This window comes from Cicer arietinum, chromosome 2 (genome assembly GCF_000331145.2).
Source record: "Cicer arietinum cultivar CDC Frontier isolate Library 1 chromosome 2, Cicar.CDCFrontier_v2.0, whole genome shotgun sequence".
Classification (NCBI taxonomy): domain Eukaryota; kingdom Viridiplantae; phylum Streptophyta; class Magnoliopsida; order Fabales; family Fabaceae; genus Cicer; species Cicer arietinum.
Genome location: NC_021161.2, coordinates 13,937,588 through 13,956,966, shown reverse-complemented (window position 1 = coordinate 13,956,966; position 19,379 = coordinate 13,937,588). Strand labels below are relative to the sequence as shown.

Below are 19,379 nucleotides of genomic sequence, written 5' to 3'. Positions count from 1 at the left end.
AATGGGTTTTCGCGAGGCACGGGAGGAAGAAGATGGAAAATTGGAATTTTCTTTCCTTCCTTTTTCCTTTCTTTGTTTTTCCTTCCTTTCTATTTCCTTCTTTCCTTTATATAACCTTTTCTTTTCCTTTTCCTTCCTTCTAATTTCCTTTATTTCTATTCTCTCCAAGCAAACATATATATATATATATATATATTAAACATAACTTAACAAATATCTCAAAATATCTAGATATTTGTTAAATTACCATTTCACCGTAACGCATTAAATTCTCCGTAAAGGATTTACCGCACTTAATTTAAATTTATTTATCGACGAGTAATTCTAAATGGTGTCAAAATAAATTTTTGATCCTATAAACTCCAAAATATTATTAACTTTGGCTAAAAAGCCTCCGAGTCAAAATCCAAAATATATAAAATACATAAAGTGTACTTTAAAATTATGGGTCTTACAGAACCACAATCCAATCCAAATCACTACAAACCACCAGTTAACCGAGAAAAGAAGATAACTCGTTTTGACCCGATTCCTGTGACATACAGCCAATTGTTGCCTTACCTACTCCAGAATTAAATGATAGTCCTGATGCCAATGAAACCTTTGGAACCACCATTCCCAAAATGGTATAACTCAAACACCAAATGTGAATACCATGCATGAGCTGCGGGGCATTCCATCGAAGATTGTCAAATCCTAAAATCTAAAATGCAAAATGGCTTACCTTCAAGGAAGACGGTCCCAAAGTAGGGAATAATCCTTCGTTGGGTCACATAAATGTCGCTGTCAATCTCATTGAAGAAGAGATAGACCAATAAACAACAGATGATCATGTATCAACCATAGAGCCGTGCATGGAAAATAATATATCTTTTCCAAGACCATTAGAGATCCTCTATAGAAAATAGAATCCTAAGCCAACTCATAGTGGGAAAAATGCAGTAAGTGTTCAAGCACCAATCTCTTTTCCTTATGAAAATAACAAGGCGGTACCATGGAGTTATGAAGTCACATCCGATTTAGTCAATCATCAATCAGGTGATATCTTTAAACCTCAAGGTACTGATGTCATCAATATTTCAGGGATTGGTCGAGTATACACTCCTGAACAACTTAAGAAAAAGGAAGGTCATAGAGAGAAAGGGAAAAAGGTTGTGTATCATGCCATAAAAGGATCGCAAACTTGCCAAAAGACAGTGCTTGAAGAAGAAGCTAACGAATTTTTGAAGTTTATCAAGCAAAGTGAGTATAAGGTGGCATATCAACTAAATCAAACCCCTTCTAAGAAGAGCACTGATGAAAATTATTAAACTCTGAAGCGCATAGAAGAGCACTGATGAAAGTTTTAAACGAGGCTCATGTTACTCATGATATCACAGTCGACCAGTAGCGGGTTGAGTTTTAGTGATGTTGAATTACCAGCTGAGGGGATGGAGCATAATAAAGCACTACACATCTCTGTCAGGTGTCATGATCATATTCTTGCATGAGTGCTAGTTGATAACGGTTCATCGTTAAATGTCATGCCGAAATCAACACTTTCAAAACTTTTTGTTGATGGGGGTTGTTTGAAGCCGAGTACTATGGTGGTGAAAGCGTTTGATGGATTCAGAAGACAAGTTGTTGGTGAGATTGACCTGCCAATTCAAATCGGACCCCATAACTTTGGAATAACCTTCCAAGTGATGGATATTAAGCCGATGTACAATTGCCTTTTAGGGAGACCGTGGATTCATGCTGCTGGAGCAGTGACATCGACCCTCCATCAAAAGCTAAAGTTTATAGTAAACAATAAATTAGTGATAATATCTGTGAAAGAAGATATGATAATAAGTCATCTATCTTCTACGAGCTACATTGAAGACACGGAAGAAGCCATATAGACTTCCTTCCTAGCATTAGAAATCATCAATGCTGTCTTCATGGGTGAAGGATTTCGTTTAAAAGAACCAAAACTATCTACTGCATCATTGAAATCTATAAAATTCATGTTGGAAGGAGGAGATTTTGTTAAATTTGGAAAACTGATAGAAATACCCGAAAATAATGATAGGTACGGTTTGGGATATGTACCTACTAAAGCTGATAAAGAAAAAGCTATAAAAGAAAAAAGTTGTGACATTCACCAAACATTTCAACGCGCCGGAATAATATATGCTAATCATGTGGATGTTTTGGAAGAGGATCATGTTGATGATGACACCCTCAAATTGGTGTACCCTTGTCCTCCAAACACCAGTCTCGACAATTGGAAGATCATCGAGTTTCCCGTGTTTGTCAATTCATGTTCAAAGTAATTATGTATTTTAACTCCTTTTGCTCTGCCCAAGACTATAACAATAACTAATTAGGGCGCATGTATTTCAGTTATGTACTTATTATCAATACACGCACTAGAATAATATATGTTGATCATGTGGCTGTTTTGGAAGAGGATCATGTTGATGATGATACCCTCAAATTGGTATACCCTTGTCCTCCAAACACCAGTCTCAACAATTGGAAGATCATCGAGTTTCCCGTGTTATTTAATTCATGTTCAAAGTAATTACGTATTTTAACTCCTTTTGCTCTGCCCAAGGCTATAAGGATAACTAATTAGGGCGCATGTATTTCAATTCCATACTTATTATCAATAAATGCATTTTTGAATTCTCCAACTGTTTTTGTTTTTATTTTTCTTCTTCTTTGTTTGGCAATCTTTATTCATATTTTTTTTCCTTTTTCTTCTTAATTTAAACAATGAAGAGTCGAAAATGAATATGTTGAAAATAGCAGCGCTATAACCCCTTCTTGTAATTTTGAACGCCCAATTAATCACACTGATGAGGATTATGAAGATGATTGCGAGTCTCCCCCATAACTAGAAGGGTTAATTGAACAGAAAGCTAAGATAATCCAACCCTATCAAGAACTTGTTGAGGTGATCAATTTATGGACTAAACATGCTAAGAAATAAATTAAAATTGGTATGTCAATGAAAGAAAGTGAACGAGAAAAGTTGGTTAAACTTTTATTTGATTTGTGGTTGTCTTTACATGGTCATATCAGGATATGTATGAGCTAGATACTAACATAGTTGAACACAAGTTACCACTCAAGCCTGAATGTGCTCTAATTAAACAAAAAATTGAGGAGAATGAGGTCTGATATGTCACTTAAAATTAGAGAAGAGGTCAAGAAGCAATTTGATGCTGGTTTATTAGCAGTATCAAAATATCCTCAATGAGTTGCTAATATTGTCCCGGTTCCAAAATCTGATGGAAAAGTTCGAATGTGCGTTGATTATCGGGATTTAAATAAAGCTAGTCTTAAAGATGATTTTCCTTTGCCTCACATTGATGTCCTAGTAGATAGCACTGCTCAATATTCTCTTTTCTCCTTCATAGATGGTTTCTTAGGGTATAATCAAATCAAGATGGCTCCCGAAGATATTGAGAAAACTACATTCATCACAAATTGGAGGACTTTGTGTTATAAAGTGAAGCCATTTGGATTGAAGAATGTTAGGGCAACCTATCAAAGAGCAATGGTAACTTTGTTTCATGACATGATGCATAAGGAAATAGAGGTTTACGTGGACGATATGATTGCAAAATCTCAGATCGAAGAAGACCATGTTATTAACCTTCAAAAGTTGTTTGTGCGGCTAAGGAAGTTCAGACTCCATTTAAACCTTGCTAAATGCACTTTTGGTGTAAGACCAGGCAGATTACTTTGGTTTATCATTAGTAAAAAAGGGATAGAATTGGAACCAGATAAAGTAAGAGCAGTACAAGAAATGCCCACTCCACACACGGAAAAAGAAGTTTGTGGCTTTTTGGGTTGATTGAATTACATTGCCAGATTCATATTGCATCTCATTGCTACATGTGAGCCAATTTTTAAGTTGTTGCGCAAAGACCAAAAGGTGGAATGGAATGAGAATTGTCAAAAAGCTTTTGAAAATATTAAGTAGTACATGTCAAAACCTCCAATCTTAGTGCCTCTTGTTCTTGGGAAACCACTTATTATGTACCTGACAGTACTTGACGAGTCAATGGGTTGTGTACTTGGGCAGCATGACAAATCCGGTAAGAAAGAACATGTTATTTATTATTTTAGCAAAAAATCCACCAGCTGTGAAACAAGGTATTCACTGCTTGAACGAACATGTTGCACATTAACATGGGTTGCTCGTCGGTTGAGGCAATACATGTTATGTCATACAACTTGGTTGATGTCTAAAATGGACCCAATTAAATACATCTTTGAGAAACCTGGTCTTGCTGGAAGGATTGCCCGTTGGTAGATGTTATCATAATATGATTTGGTGTATGTTACACAAAAAGCTATCAAAGGAAGTGCCCTAGCAAAGTATTTGGCCCAACAACCTGTAGAAGATTATCAATCAATGTAGTGTGAATTGCCCGATGAAGGTATAATGACTCTATTTGAAGATATTGAATCATCTTATAAAGAAAAATGGACATTGGTGTTTGATGGTGCTTCTAATGCATTAGGGCATGGAACTGGAGCCATTTTGATTTCCCCAGATAACCAGTTCACTCCATTTACTGCTAGGTTGTGTTTTGACTGCACAAATAATATTTCCGAATAAGACACATGTGTTATGGGTATTAAAGCAGCTATTGAATCAAAGGTAAAAGTTCTTGAAGTATATGGAGACTCATTGTTGGTCATCCATCAGATAAAAGGAGAATGAGAAACGCGAGATTCCAAATTGATTCCATATCATACCCATATCAAAGAATTGACAGAACACTTCGAGATGATCACTTTTCACCATATCCCTCGAGAAGGAAACCAATTGGTCGACGCTTTGGCCATATTGTCATCAATGTTCAAAATAAGCATCGGTCAAGACATGTCGGTTATAAAAATTCAACAAAGGGATAAACTTGCATATTGTTATCAAAAGAAGAAGAGTTTGATAGAAAGCCATGGTTTTATGATATCAAATCCTATGTTAAGAATAGGGAATATCTATCGGATATTTCAGAGAACGACAAGAGGGTTTTAAGGAGGTTATTAATGAACTTCTTCTTAAATGGTGACGTGCTTTATAAGAGGAATCATGATATGCTTCTCTTCAGATGTGTGGATAAAGTGGAAGCAGAAAAAATCATTCAAGAGGTTCATGAAGGTTCTTTTGGAACTCCTGCAAATGGGCACGCAATGGCAAGAAAAATCTTGAGGGCTGGCTATTATTGGTTGACTATGGAATCTGTTTGCTTTATTTACGTAAAGAAATGTCATAAATGTCAAATCTATGCTGATAAAGTACATGTATCGTCCACCTCTTTGAATGTTTTAACATTACCATGGTCATTTTCAATGTGGGGAATGGATGTTATTGGACTCACCGGGCCTAAAGCTTCCAATGGTCACCGGTTTATCTTAGTAGCTATTGATTATTTCACAAAATAGGTTGAAGCCGCTTCTTATGCCAATGTGACGAGAAGTGTGGTGGTCAGATTCATCAAAAGAGAATTGATTTGTCGATATAGCTTGCCAAACAAAATAATCACCGATAACACGACTAATTTGAATAACAAAATGATGAAAGAGTTGTGATAGTTTCAAAATTCAGCACCATAATTCTTCGCCATATCGTCCGAAAATGAATGGAGCTGTAGAAGCAGCAAATAAGAATATCAAGAAGATGTGTATGGAATTAAAGCGGTACTTCCAATTGAAGTTGAAATTCCCTCGATCAGAGTATTGATGGAAACAAAACTGGAAGAGGCTGAGTGGGTTCAATCACGATTTGAGCAATTAAATCTCATAGAAGAAAAAAGAATGCTAGCTCTATGTCACGACCAGCTATATCAAGAAAAACTTAAAAAGGCATACAAGAAAAAAGTCCGTCCACGAGAGTTTTTAGAAGGGGACTTGGTGTTAAAGAAAATATTATCCATAAAAAAATATTCTCATGGAAAATGGACCCCGAATTACGAAGGACCATACGTTGTGAAGAAAGCTTTCTCTAGGGGAGCTCTAATACTTGCAGAAATGGATGCAGAGGACCTTCCACTTCCTGTAAATTTAGATGCAGTCAAAAAATATTATGCTTAAAAAACTGATCGAAAATGAGCTTGCTGTGTTGAAAACCTGAAAATGCAACTTTGGAAAAAATTAGAGCATCCCGATGGATTGGAAACTTGGAAGAGCGATCCATGCAAAAGTTAGGGATACAAAAAATAAAAATCAAGCGCTTCAAACTGGGGCAATTATTACTCTTGCAAGCTGACTAATAGAAGTCCTAAATTACAAGAATGAGTAGCGTTTGTTGTGTCTCCACCTAAAGTTAAACATACTCGTCCCCACATTGTAACCCATGCCTCAATTGTTTTGCTTTCAATGTAACGAATGTACATTTTTCAATATTGTCATTTGATGTCGTACGTTACACTCTTTATAAACCAATCTTGTTTAATTATTGATTGTTCTAGTGTTTCAAAATGTTGTTTTATGATAATAAATGTTGGAATTTGAAATATGTGAAAATATAAAAGTATTTTAAATATTTTGACACTTGAAAAATATATACACAGGAACTCGTTTGATTCTCAAGATAGATGAGTGTGTGAAAAATAATGAGGGTAATCATTTTAAACAATAGATTTTGGTTCGCCTCGAAAAATTGGTCACACGAGATATATTGGAGTCGTCATGCAAAAAATGGTTGTTATCTTCATTCATCCAATCTTGTGGGCATAGAAGATAATAAGGATCGGGGAATCAAAGAAATGAATAGGAATTGATCATTAATTCATGACACACATAAATCATGCATAATTTACTCATACTCACATGATCCATGCATCTTCATTTACACTTTATTTATATTCGACAACCATTAACATTCACATTGCAAATATCATATACATATCCCCCCTCTTTATCTACCTTCAATATTGAAACAACTACATTTGTTCATTTTTGTCGATCTACGCATCGGTAACCAATCCGAAGACGGTCATTTTTTATAGATCTACACATTGGTAAACATTATGAAGATGATCACTTTCATTTCTATCGATCTACGCATCGGTAACTAATTCAAAGATGATCATTTTTTATTTTTATGGATTTATGCATTGGTAAACAATCCGAAAACGATTTTTTTCACTCATGTCGATCTACGCACCGGTAATCAATCCAAAGACGATCATTTTGCACATTTCAAAAAAAAATTGCATCATTCCCACTTTAACATTTCAGGGCACTTTAATACATGCGTTTGTTATTGGACAAAATTTAGTTCCTTATATTTACTTATCTCTTACTTGATAATATGAAAATGAAAACCATTGTTATTCATATTTTTATATTAAATAGGGGCAGTTGTAGTACCTAATTTTGTTCAACTTATTAGAAATAATTCAAAAAGTAATAATATCCATTTTTAGTATAATATATCAAATTTTGTGATTTGTATCTTCATAATCATTAATAAAAAAAAAAAGAAAATATATATATAAAAGAGGAAATAAAAATAATATAGCTAAAAATCAAATTACAATAAGTATGCTCATTATGTCTCATCAATTTACAATGTCAAATCTAATTACAATTTTAAAACCAAATCAAATTACAAATGAAATATTAAGCCAAATCAAATTACAATTTAAAACAATAAAGAAAACCCCTTTATGCTGTCTTGCCAGCTGTTACATGCCTTGTTTGTTTTCCTTTTGCTGCACTACCTTGCTTTTGCTCTAGCTGCCTGCCTTATTTGATCTTTCTGTTGCTGCACTGCATTGAAGCACTATCATTGTGCCTGTTTTGTAACTAAAAAAAGATAGTCTTATAAGTCAGAGAGATGATATGTAAGTAACGAAAGTCAACTATCTTTTCCATTAGCCATGGTACACATTATGCAGAGCAAAGAGACAAACTTTTGAGTTTTAAAAAAATAAACTAAAAGACAAATTCAAATGGCAAATAAAACAAAAGTTCAGCAAATGAACAAATAAAAATAAACATAAGCTAAAACCATGATAGCATCAGATGTGCAGGAAAAAAACGCAGATGATGAGCAAAAGAAAAGAAGAATCAAACAATATATTGGAAAGCTCAAACTCAAACAGAGGCACAGACAAAGAAAGCAACTGAACAATTAAAGAAAACTCTATAAATAGAGTTTGTTTTTTAAGAAAGGAGAAGAGTTTTTTTCAAAAGAGAAATAAATAAAAGAGAATTTTTTTTAGAAAAGGAGAGATTCTGAAATAAAAATGAAGTTGAACAGGGAAGAAACAACAATCTAAATCCATCCTCAAAATCATATATTTCAAAACTAAAAGAAAAAAAAAACAAGAGACAGAGGACATTACCGTCATTCTAGCTTCCACCGGTAACCGCCGTCAACCACCATCAACCGTTACACTCCGCCGCCTTCTTCTTCGCCACTATACACAAATCTGTGTCTCTCAAGTTAGTCTTTGTTCTTTATCACTTTTAATATAGTGTTTCATTTGTTTTGTTGTTTGTTTGGTTTAGCTTTGGTTTCATGCTAAATGATGTTTTTTTTTCATTTGCTTTGCTGCCTTTTATTTAAATATGAGGTTATTATTAAAAATTTCAAATGATATGTTGGAAGTTGGAACTTATCATGGAAAGATGAAGCACGTAAATGTCCAAGCATCCAGTACATAGCCAGCTTGCTTACATTTGTTTTTGTTCAGTTTGCACAGGAATGAATAGGCATGACACGACGTGTTTTTTACTTTGCATTAAATCCTTAAATTTTTTATTTTTTTGTTATCTTTAATTTTTATTTTTATTTTGTTTGCAAAAAAAAAAAAAACCTCTTGCCAAAATTAAAATAAGATAAATCTTGTTTTAAGTTATTATGACTTGAGTTACGATAACTTGATAGTTTTGAATTTTTTTTTAATATATTAATAATCACTAAAATTTAACTAGATGTGACATCTTTTATTTTATTTTATTTTGAGTTATTAGGACACAAGTTGCGACAACTTGGCGATTCTAAATCTCAACTTGATAGATAAATTAATAAATTCAAACTCATAACATCAATGAATAAAAATTATTAGTAAAGCTTAACTAAAAATAATATCTTTTAATCTATGAGTAGCAGAACACAATTTATATAACTTGATAATTGTAAAAACTTATTTTTGTAAATAAATAAATATAAATTTAACTTTTTAAATTTGATGTGACTTTTTTTAATCTTTGAGTTGTTGAAACACAAGTTGTACTACTTGGTGATTTTGAAACTCAATTATAATAAAATATTGTTTTTATGAGGATTAAATTAGATGTGACATCTTCTTTACTCTTTGAGTCTTGAGACACAAGTTGTACAACTTGATCGTCCTAAAACTCATATTTTAAAATATTTATTCAAATCAAACTCCTTTATTTTACTTTTTTTATCAAAACATTTTTTATCACAAAACAAAATTTCTTTAAAGCGCATTTGACATATCCGTATTTTTTTTAACTAAGAACTACGTAGCTTTGATTTATCTATCGCACCGGGAGATACGTATGAGCAAGATCACATTCTTTTCAAGCACGAGCAAGATCACGTTCTTGTCAAGCACATTAATAATTTTTTTTTTTTATCCTTTATTTGTTAAGCACACATTTACTTCAAAATCATTTTTAAAAAAACAATGATAATAATTGTTATTCATATTTAATAATAAGGAGAAATAATGTACTTAAGTTAATATTAATCTTGCACAATGAATCATAGGTAACCGTTGTTTTAACGGATGTCGTAGGATGCTAATACCTTCCCTTTGCATAATCGAATCCCAAACTCAAAATTTGGTTTCAAAAACTATTTTTTCTATTTTTAAGGGTTTCCCAATATTTTCTCTATTTTAAAATAATTTTTTGTGGCGACTCCATTGAATTCGAGAAACACACGAAGTTTTAGGCTACGACACCTATTGTTTTGTTTTCTGTGTAATATAAGTAGTACTGCGACACCTATTTTAGGCTGTGAGACCTATTGTTCTACGACACTCGAAATTTTAAGATGCGACACCTATTGTTCTGTTTTTAGATTTAGAAGTAAGTTTTCGAAGTTAACATTATTTAACATTATCGGTATAAGAACAATACATGTTCTTATTTAACGTTATCAGAATAAGAACAATACAAGTTTATGAACATTATTAGAATAAGAACAGTAAAAGTCTCAGAACAGAACAATACAAGTCAACGAGTTTTCAGCACCAAGTTCTTATTTAAACAACATCACAAGTTCAGGTTGTGTGAAATTCAAAACAGTACAGAACGGTGGTGCGAGAAATTACATAAACAGTACATAAATTTAAAATTTACCGGTGGTGCGAGAACGATGGTCACAGGGTCCGGTCACGGTGGCGCTGGTGGTGCGACGCCGAGAACGATGGTGCGACAGCGAGTGCAGCTCGGGATGGATCGACATCGAGAAGGTTGATTGACGACGAGAAGGAGAAGGCAACGATTGGGGCTCGAGATTCAGAGATTAGGGATCCGATTTAGCGATTGGGGCTCGGATTGGGTGAAAGAGGAGAAGAGTTTTGGGTTTTAGGTGTTTTGATGAGAAAGGGTTTAGTTGGTACTTGGTACTGATTTAGTTGGTACTTGGTACTGATTTTGGCTCCATTGAAAATTTTTGGATTTTATCTCAATTTAAATATTTTTGCCTCCATTGAAAAAAATCAAGATTTTGGTTCCATTGAAATTGGATGCATTAAAAAAAATTAGGATTTTGCCTCCATTAAATTTTTTTTGGCTTACATCGTGAAAAGTTTGTACAAAATTATTTTCACAAACAATTAAGATTTTGGCTCCTTTAAAAAATATCTATTTTTCAATTTTGATGTCTATAGCCACATATTTAAGTGTGTAACTATAACAATTAGTGACAAATTTATGTCATTGAAGGTATAAGACACTTATACCAACAACAACTAATTTATATGTGGGAATAGTTTATCTATACCTATAGTTTTTAATTTTGTCATTATAAGCTTCTGTAGGTATATGTGTATTTTGTCTATTTTCTTGTAGCGAGTACTACGTATTATCTTAAATGTGTATTTAATCTAGTGCTGGTTCCGGTGTTGCATTGCATCTGTTGTTTTTATTGTATTGGGTTGTAATGCCTTGTTGTTATGGCATGGCCATGTGCTCATGTGCCTCTTATGATGTACTAAGAACTTTGTAGGGTGTTTTGTCTATCTTGCTGGCACATGATTGTGTCGCCACTCTACAACTATTTGTAGAAGGTGTATAGAGTTTTGTTCACTACGATGCTGGTATAGACTATTATTAATAAAAAAGTACAATGAATCACTTAATATGTAATATAAGCATAGCTAAAAAAAAATGTTTTCGATAATTAATAACTATGGAGATATTTTACTTTTATTTACTTTCTCGTGTGAGATATTTTGAATAGATAAATTTAGTTGTAATAAATTCGATATTTTAACCAATCAATTTACTCTATATTTCTTTTTCTCTATATTCACTTATTTCTTCATACCGTGAATGACATCACATTGATTTAGAGTCATTTGTTCTTTGTTGGTATCAAAGTAACAAAATAATAGCACACACCTAAAACAAGATACGATAAAAGAGAGATTGGACAAATAGTATTTATGTAAAAATCTTCAACAATGGACACATAGTATTTATGTGAAAATCTTGTACAAATAAAGGTAAAAAATTATATGACAAAAATAGAGAATTTTTATTAATGTAGAAGAAATTACAGGACTTCTCTATACATACAACAAGAGAGCAATTACACTCTCTCTTAAAATAGAAAAATATTAACACTAAAAGAAACACTCGTTTTCCTCTCTCTGCCACCAAACTCCAATGCTTAATATTGATGTTACTACTTTGATGTGGGATGAACTTCTTCACCTTGGCATCATCTATTTATAGGGAACCAATTGGAATTTCCCAAACCTCTTACATTTATGGCATTGTAATAAAACTTTGAGAAACAGGCCATAACCAATTACAATTTTTTAATAAAATAATATTTTACTAACATTATAAATCATAATAAAAATAATAGCTACAATAAAAAAGATAACATTTTAAAAAATAACTAAATTTTAATTAGAGTAAAATTTTACAATATAAATATTTTACTAATTAACACTTTAAAAAACAATCTTACTAACATTAAACTTTAAAAATAATATTATAACCAATTTTAAGAATAATATATTCGACATTCTATAATAAAATATTAACATTATAAAAATACTTTATAACCATTTAAATGTTTTTTCAATTTTAAATATATAAATGTTAATCTATATTTAAAATACATTATATACTAACTTGATACAGGGTAATGTCTGACTTAAAATTTAAGAATAAATAACAACATCGATATGAGTACAGTAACATTATAGTCAAAATAAAAATTAAATAATATTAATTAAATAAATACTTTCAAAAAATAAATTAAAAATAAAAAACAAAACATAAAGTAAACACTTATCAAAACTCATCAGAGAAGTAAGAAATTAATTTACTGCAATAAATATTTCAATTGTTTTAAAATAAAAACCAAAGACAAATATTTATAGAGAGAAGTTAGAAGTAAGAAAGAAGAGAAAGAATGGTGTAATGATATACATAGTGAGAAAAGAGAAAATTTGTGGCAGCCCAAGTAGCCACTAATGCCAACAGATTAGTAAGATGTTTCTGTGGCGGTTTGTGTCGTCAAAAATGAAAGTGTGTTTTGTGGCTGCAAATGTTGTCAGTAATGCCTAACGGTAACAACTTTGTGATGATATATGCGCCACAAAAGGCTGTTGATATATCAAATCAATCAACATGTTATGAAGGTCAAGGCCGCGAAAAATTCAAATAAATTTTTCTTTCAATATTTTTGTTAACATTTTTTGCCGCCACAAAAGTTACAATCAGCCAAAATAATTTTTTTTTCGATTGGTGAGAGCTTTTCCAACCATTTTGAGTTTAGTATTTGTAAGGGTTTTTTTGGCCAATAATTGGTGAGGCTTTTGTTTATGCACAAAATCTCATTTATGTTGGCCACAAATTGATGTTATTCTTGTAGTGAATCTTGGGTTAAATAAGATTTTGGTCCCTATAAATATATCATATTTCGTCTTTTGTCCTCTAAATATTTTCTTCAAATAATTTTAGTCAATATTTTGGTCCCTGATTTTAAATCAATTCACCATGTATCATATGAATTTTTGAATGAGGTTTTGCATGCATTTTGAGAATATTATAAAAATCTCTCCCACAAAAATTCAAAACTTTTTAATAAGGGATGAATTAAATATGATTTTTTTAAGCTTTTAGCGCTTATATTAAAATTTAATTTTTCTTTTTTTAAAGAGTTCTAAATTTTATAGGGGATACTTATATAAAGTTCTAAATATATATCTTTCCAAAAATCCATTCAAAAATTCAAATGATACACATGAGTTGAGTTAAAAGTATGGACTAAAATTATTGATAGAAAACATTTGAACCACAATTTTTTTTTTTTTTTAGAATTACTAAAAATAAAATATGGTATATTTATAGAGACCAAAACTTTATTTAACTCTATAACATTTGAGTATGTTATTTAACTTTTATTTAACAAGATTTATTTTAATCATGTTTTTCAGTTAAATTTATGCTAATTTTGTTTGCTTGTGAGTTTGTATTCACATTGAGGGATAACAATTAGTCTTTTGGAATTATTCATGCAAGTTGTTGCACTCGGAAGGAAGAAACAACTTGGCTGGAGATATTGTTGTAATTTATTAAATTGCCTAGTAATTTTCGTTGATTCAATTGAAACAACAAGTTGCACAAAGCAACCTCATCTACACAGATTTGATTATATGAATACAAAAGTAATATGGAATTGTTTATGCAGTCTGTTATGGTCAGTCAAAAGGCAGACACAATTTGACTAGATAATTTCATATATGTGATGGTAAATATGTAGTAACTATTAAGTATTTCATGTGAGTAATAATGTTTATCAAAAGCCACCAATTATTTGACAGGACTTATTACTAATATTTGATTATTGTGTTGAGAGTACTGCTTATAGTTTGTTAATGTAGTCAAAAGATTACAGATTAATGGTATGCTTGATATCTTATTTTAGTCTTTTTATTTTCAGATAAAGATAAATTATGCATGTCTCTATAATTAATTTTTTTTATGTGTCTACTAGTATTGTGTATGTAATTAAATCTTTCAATTATTTGACCGACTTTAATCTACACGTATGATGATAAACATGTGATGATTATAAGGACTTATTATTTAACAATACTAATTGTTAGTGTTTGATCATTGCAAAAATACTATAAGTAGTTAATGTTATTGTCTAAAGACTTGATATTAGTGATGCACTTGGTATTTCTACCAAGTCTAGCTTCACTTGCAAGATGCACCGAGAGATGCTCCATGGAATAAAAAAATCAAGAGGGAATCTTTTCTCCAACTTACATAGAATCATAGGAATGTCATTTTTTATCTTGATGAGATCTTCGTCACAAATTCTAAAAATATTGACTCACTTCAATAAGTGGATTCAATACATGTATCGACATAGCACTAAAGGAAATATGAACTAAACACATTAAAAAACATGACAATTATGACTTTTCCATCCCATGCATCCTCCCATTTTCTACATAGGCACATCATGCTAAATTAGAACAATAATTGTTAGGTGTCTTCAACTATTTGATTCAAAGACAAATGGATTTGGCTTCTTCAACAGATAAAGTGTAATTTGCACAAGGTTTTAAAGTCTTCATTTTGTGTTCAATAAAGACACGTTTTTCTTAGCTTTATCATTATGTTTTGTTTTTCCTTTCATATTCATCACAATGTTAAATATATTGTAAAAGAAAATTTTCTCGATATGCATAACATCAAGATTGAGTCTCAAAATATTATATTTCCAAAAGAGAATATCCCAAAAAATACACCTTTTTGTCCAATTATGTCATTGTTCGTAACCTTGTGGTTTAGAAGCCCATTATCAACAACTTGTACCTTTGGGAGATCTTTTACATTATTCCAAATTTGTTTCGATGTCAATTTAATGGTCCTATAATTTCTGCATGCTCTTGATAAATGAAACTTTAGTTCGTTTAAATGTATGATCAACAAGTAATAACTTACAATGCGAGTCAAACAACGATGTCTTCCCACCAAATTTTAATGTAAATGCTTTTGTGTCTTCTATGCAAATAGGACAAGAAAATTTATTATGTGTCCCCTATCCTATAAATACCAGTTGTAGGATTAGAATGACCTAGTATCTCGCCAACCAATAACATGTATGGTTTAAACATACACATATCACGAGGATGATTGTACGGAGTAACAATAACTTGACAACAAGAATAAGGAGTAGATGATGCTTGTATATATGATATAAATCCATGTGAGGATAAACCAACTCTAATATTGTGTGGATTTGACGCAAAATTAGGACACATTTGATCAAAGTGTTTCCATGCCTGACTATAAGATGAATATTGCAAGTCACATGAATTTCTTTTATTCTCTTAATGCCACGTCATATTTCTTGTAGTTTGCATCGATGCAAACATTCTCTACAATCTTGATACAATAGGTAGATAAAACATGACCTTCCTTGGAACTGGTTTCCCCCTACTTGCTCTAGAGTTATTCCTTTGGTGATTCCTTGATAGTTGACATAACTTACATTCAATTAGAGTGGCACCATTTATAAATTGGTTGTCATAATACAATATCCAACCTTAAACATTACAATCACTCCTCTTGACACCTTATCCTAACTTCGACATTACACCATTTAGCATTGCAAAAACTTTGTGGCAAACCATCTTTAACAAGTGTTTCATCTAGCATCATTTTAGTCACCAGATCTAAAACTAAATCAAGAACATGAAACTGAGACTTTAGATCTAAAAGTATAATACACATCAATAACTTTGAGTTTGGAGATCCTTCAGACTACGATTTTTTTATCTATTTCAAAAGACCATAAAATATTTAAGCTTCTTCATTTGGAAGTCCATCGATGTTGCGTATTGATCTTCATTAAATTGAAAACTAACCCCAACATCATCTAAAATCATATTCTTCATCAACTCAGAGTCTTGATAATTATAATAATCTACACCTAACATGTCAGCAGTACATGAAAGATCTATGTTATTTTCTACATTAATACTGGTACTAGGTGTTGTTAGTGACTCTTCTCCATGATTAGTCCAAACCTAGTAGTTAGACATGAATCCATCTTAATATAAATGCAGTCGTATTTCATCTTCACTCTTAAAACGTCTACATTGACATAAACAACATGGACATCTCATCTCCCCTATATATATGTGTGTCTATATATATATATATATATATATATATATATATATATATAAGTATTTTATATGTATGGCATTACATATTTAATAATTAGATCAATATTATAAATTTTAAAAAGAATATATTCAACATTATAATACTAAATATGTAAAGACTTTATAATCATTTTACTTTCTTTTTAATACTAAATATTTAAATACGAATCTATATTTAAAATGAATTACATATTAATTTGATGCAGGGATAGTATGTGACTTGAAACTTAAGAACAAAAAACAATTTTGCAATCAATACAATAACATTACAATCAAAATGAAAATTACATAATATTAATAAAATAAATAACTTCAAATAAAAAATTAATATTAATAAACAAAATAAAAAGTAAACACTTACCGAAACTCCAAAAAGAAATATGAAATCAATGTACTGTAATAGACATTACAATCGTGTTAGCATAGAAACTGGAGAAAAATTTTTGTAGAGAGAAAATTTTAAAAGAAGTTAGAAGTGAGAGTAATAATGGTGGATTGACATATATAATGAGAAAAGAGTGTTTGTGGCAGCCCAAATAGCCACAAATGCCAATAAACGTATTAGATGTTTGTGGCGGTCTATGCCGCGTTAGAAAGGAATCTGCATTTTATGGTGGCCTATGACGCAAGTAATGCCTAATGGTAACGATTTTGTAATGGTATATGCTACCACAACTGTCTATTGACATCTTAAATCAATCAAACATGTTGTGAGGATCAAGACCACCATAAATTAAAATAAATTTTTCTTCCAATATTTTTATGGTCTTTTTTGCCGTCACAAAAATTACAATTAGCCGCAAATAATATTTTTGATTTGTGAGGGTTTTTTCAACTACTAATAACAACTAATTTGAATTTTAGTATTTGTGAGGTTTTCTTGTCTAGTAATTTAAGGGTCTTTTTTCTGCCACACATTTTTTTAAGTTGGCCACAAATAGATGTTACTCTTGTAGTGTTTGTGAGCTTTCAAAATCTCTATACCTTGCCAACTCCTTTACGTTTCTGATAGGGATATGAGGATTGACACCATATAAACTTGTCAGCATTGATTGACTTTGTCATCTCATCGGCTTGGTTATCGTTTGTGTGAATTTTCTGCATATCCACACTGTTGAAAATACATTTATGATCTTTGTATTTATTGCATATCATATCATGTAAACATGAATAGTATCTCCTATATTATTTTTGGATTTATTGTCTCAAGCCTATATAAAACCAATTATGTTGTGTAGTTCAGACACACGGTTTCACCATATCTCTAGCTTACTAAGAGACAACTTTATACCATAAGTCCATGATTATCTAGTGAACCTATTCTCCTTTGGTGAGAATTTTTTCGATAAACCATATCCCAATATCGGTTTACGCCATTCTCCATCATTGTGTTCATTTTTCCAGCAAATCAATTGCATTAGCCATTGCGAGTACGATTCATTGCGCAATACTTTTCATTGCAAAAAAAAAAAAAAAAAAGTTAATGTTTTGCCTTTTTAGCTATTGCTTCGTAGCTTGTTTTAGGTAATTTCTTACAAATTATGGCTCCCTATGAGGATTTTCTTCGGTGGGTAGAGTATTTTCAAAACTCCAGTTCCACTGTTTTGCATGCACAAAGTAGTAATTCACGTATTTGTATCTCACATCCTCTTAGCTTGTGGGTTCTCGATTCTAGTGCTTCTCACCACATTGCTGATAATAAGGCTATTTTATCTTTTCTCACTACAACTAGTTATTTACCTAGTGTAGTCTCAACCAACTGGAGGCTCATCTGGAACCTACTCATCATAATGAGGTACATTCTCATCAATTACATTCTTATCATCTACCTATATATCTTCACCATCAATAAAAGTTTCTACATGAGGCTTAGGCGCAACATCAATGTAACTTCTAAAATATGATTTTTGTTTCTCAGCTTTATCAAGAAATATCATATATTGACTTCTGATAATTTTCTTGTCAACCAGATCCCACAATCTATAATCAAATTCTTCACCACCATAACCGATGAACACCGACTATTTGGATTTACTATCAATCTTGAACCTCTCATCTCTTGGAACGTGAACAAAACATATGCAATCAAGCACTCTCAAATGACGATAAGAGGCATTTTTCCCTGTCCACACTCTATTTGGAACATCACCTTTAAGTGGAGTAGATGGAGAAATATTGATTAAATCCATTGCAATTTTCTTTGCTTCACCCCAAATAGATTTCGATAATTTTGTATGAGAGTATACATTTGACTCTGTCATTAATCGTATGATTCATTATGTCTGCAACACCATTATGTTGAGATGTCTTTGGAACTGTTTTCTCAAGCCTGATTCCATGTTCTCTATAATACACTTCAAACAAACCTCTCTATTCACCACCATTATCTGATCCAACACACTTCAATTTCCTTGCTTTTTCTCTTTCAACATTTGCATTAAAATGCTTGAAGACTTTAATTACATGGTCTTTAGATTTCAAAGGAAAATCTCACACTTTTCTAGAAACTCTATGTTATTTTCCTACAAAATAATGAGTTCGAATTTTTAGAGACGAACCTTTTACATGAAGGAAACTTTTCTTCGCAAGTATGTTGAGTCATTTCTCACTCAAGTGACCAAGGCGCATATGCCATAAATCAAAAGAGGCATCTCAATTGCATTCACTTCTTCCTTGCATAGCTTTGTAGGCATCCTATATAGAGAAGTAAAACTTTGCTCCTTTGCAACCCACTACAAGAAAAACACCATTTTGTGGCCAACTTTATAAATATTTTGTGGCCGAATAAAACCCTCACAAATTAGTGACCGAAAAAGCCCTCACAAATGTCAAAATTGAAATTGGTCTTTATTTATGGCTGTAAAAGCCCTCACAAATTTTTAAATATTTAACTTGATTTTGTGGCTGCCTAAGCCCTCACAAAATCACAACATTGTGATTTTGTGAGGGCTTAGGCAGCCACAAAATCCAGTTAAA

At 31.7% G+C, this 19,379-nt stretch overlaps 1 long non-coding RNA gene across 1 annotated transcript; it reads right to left on the bottom strand.

The window, feature by feature from the left end:
* Nucleotides 1–7,511: 7,511 nt before the first annotated feature.
* On the bottom strand, nucleotides 7,512–9,125 carry LOC140919486 (uncharacterized). The gene is made up of 2 exons (XR_012162092.1): nucleotides 8,340–9,125; nucleotides 7,512–7,797 (listed from the first exon to the last, which is right to left on the bottom strand). It is a non-coding gene; the product is annotated as an uncharacterized lncRNA (long non-coding RNA).
* Between the last annotated feature and the right edge of the window lie 10,254 nt (nucleotides 9,126–19,379).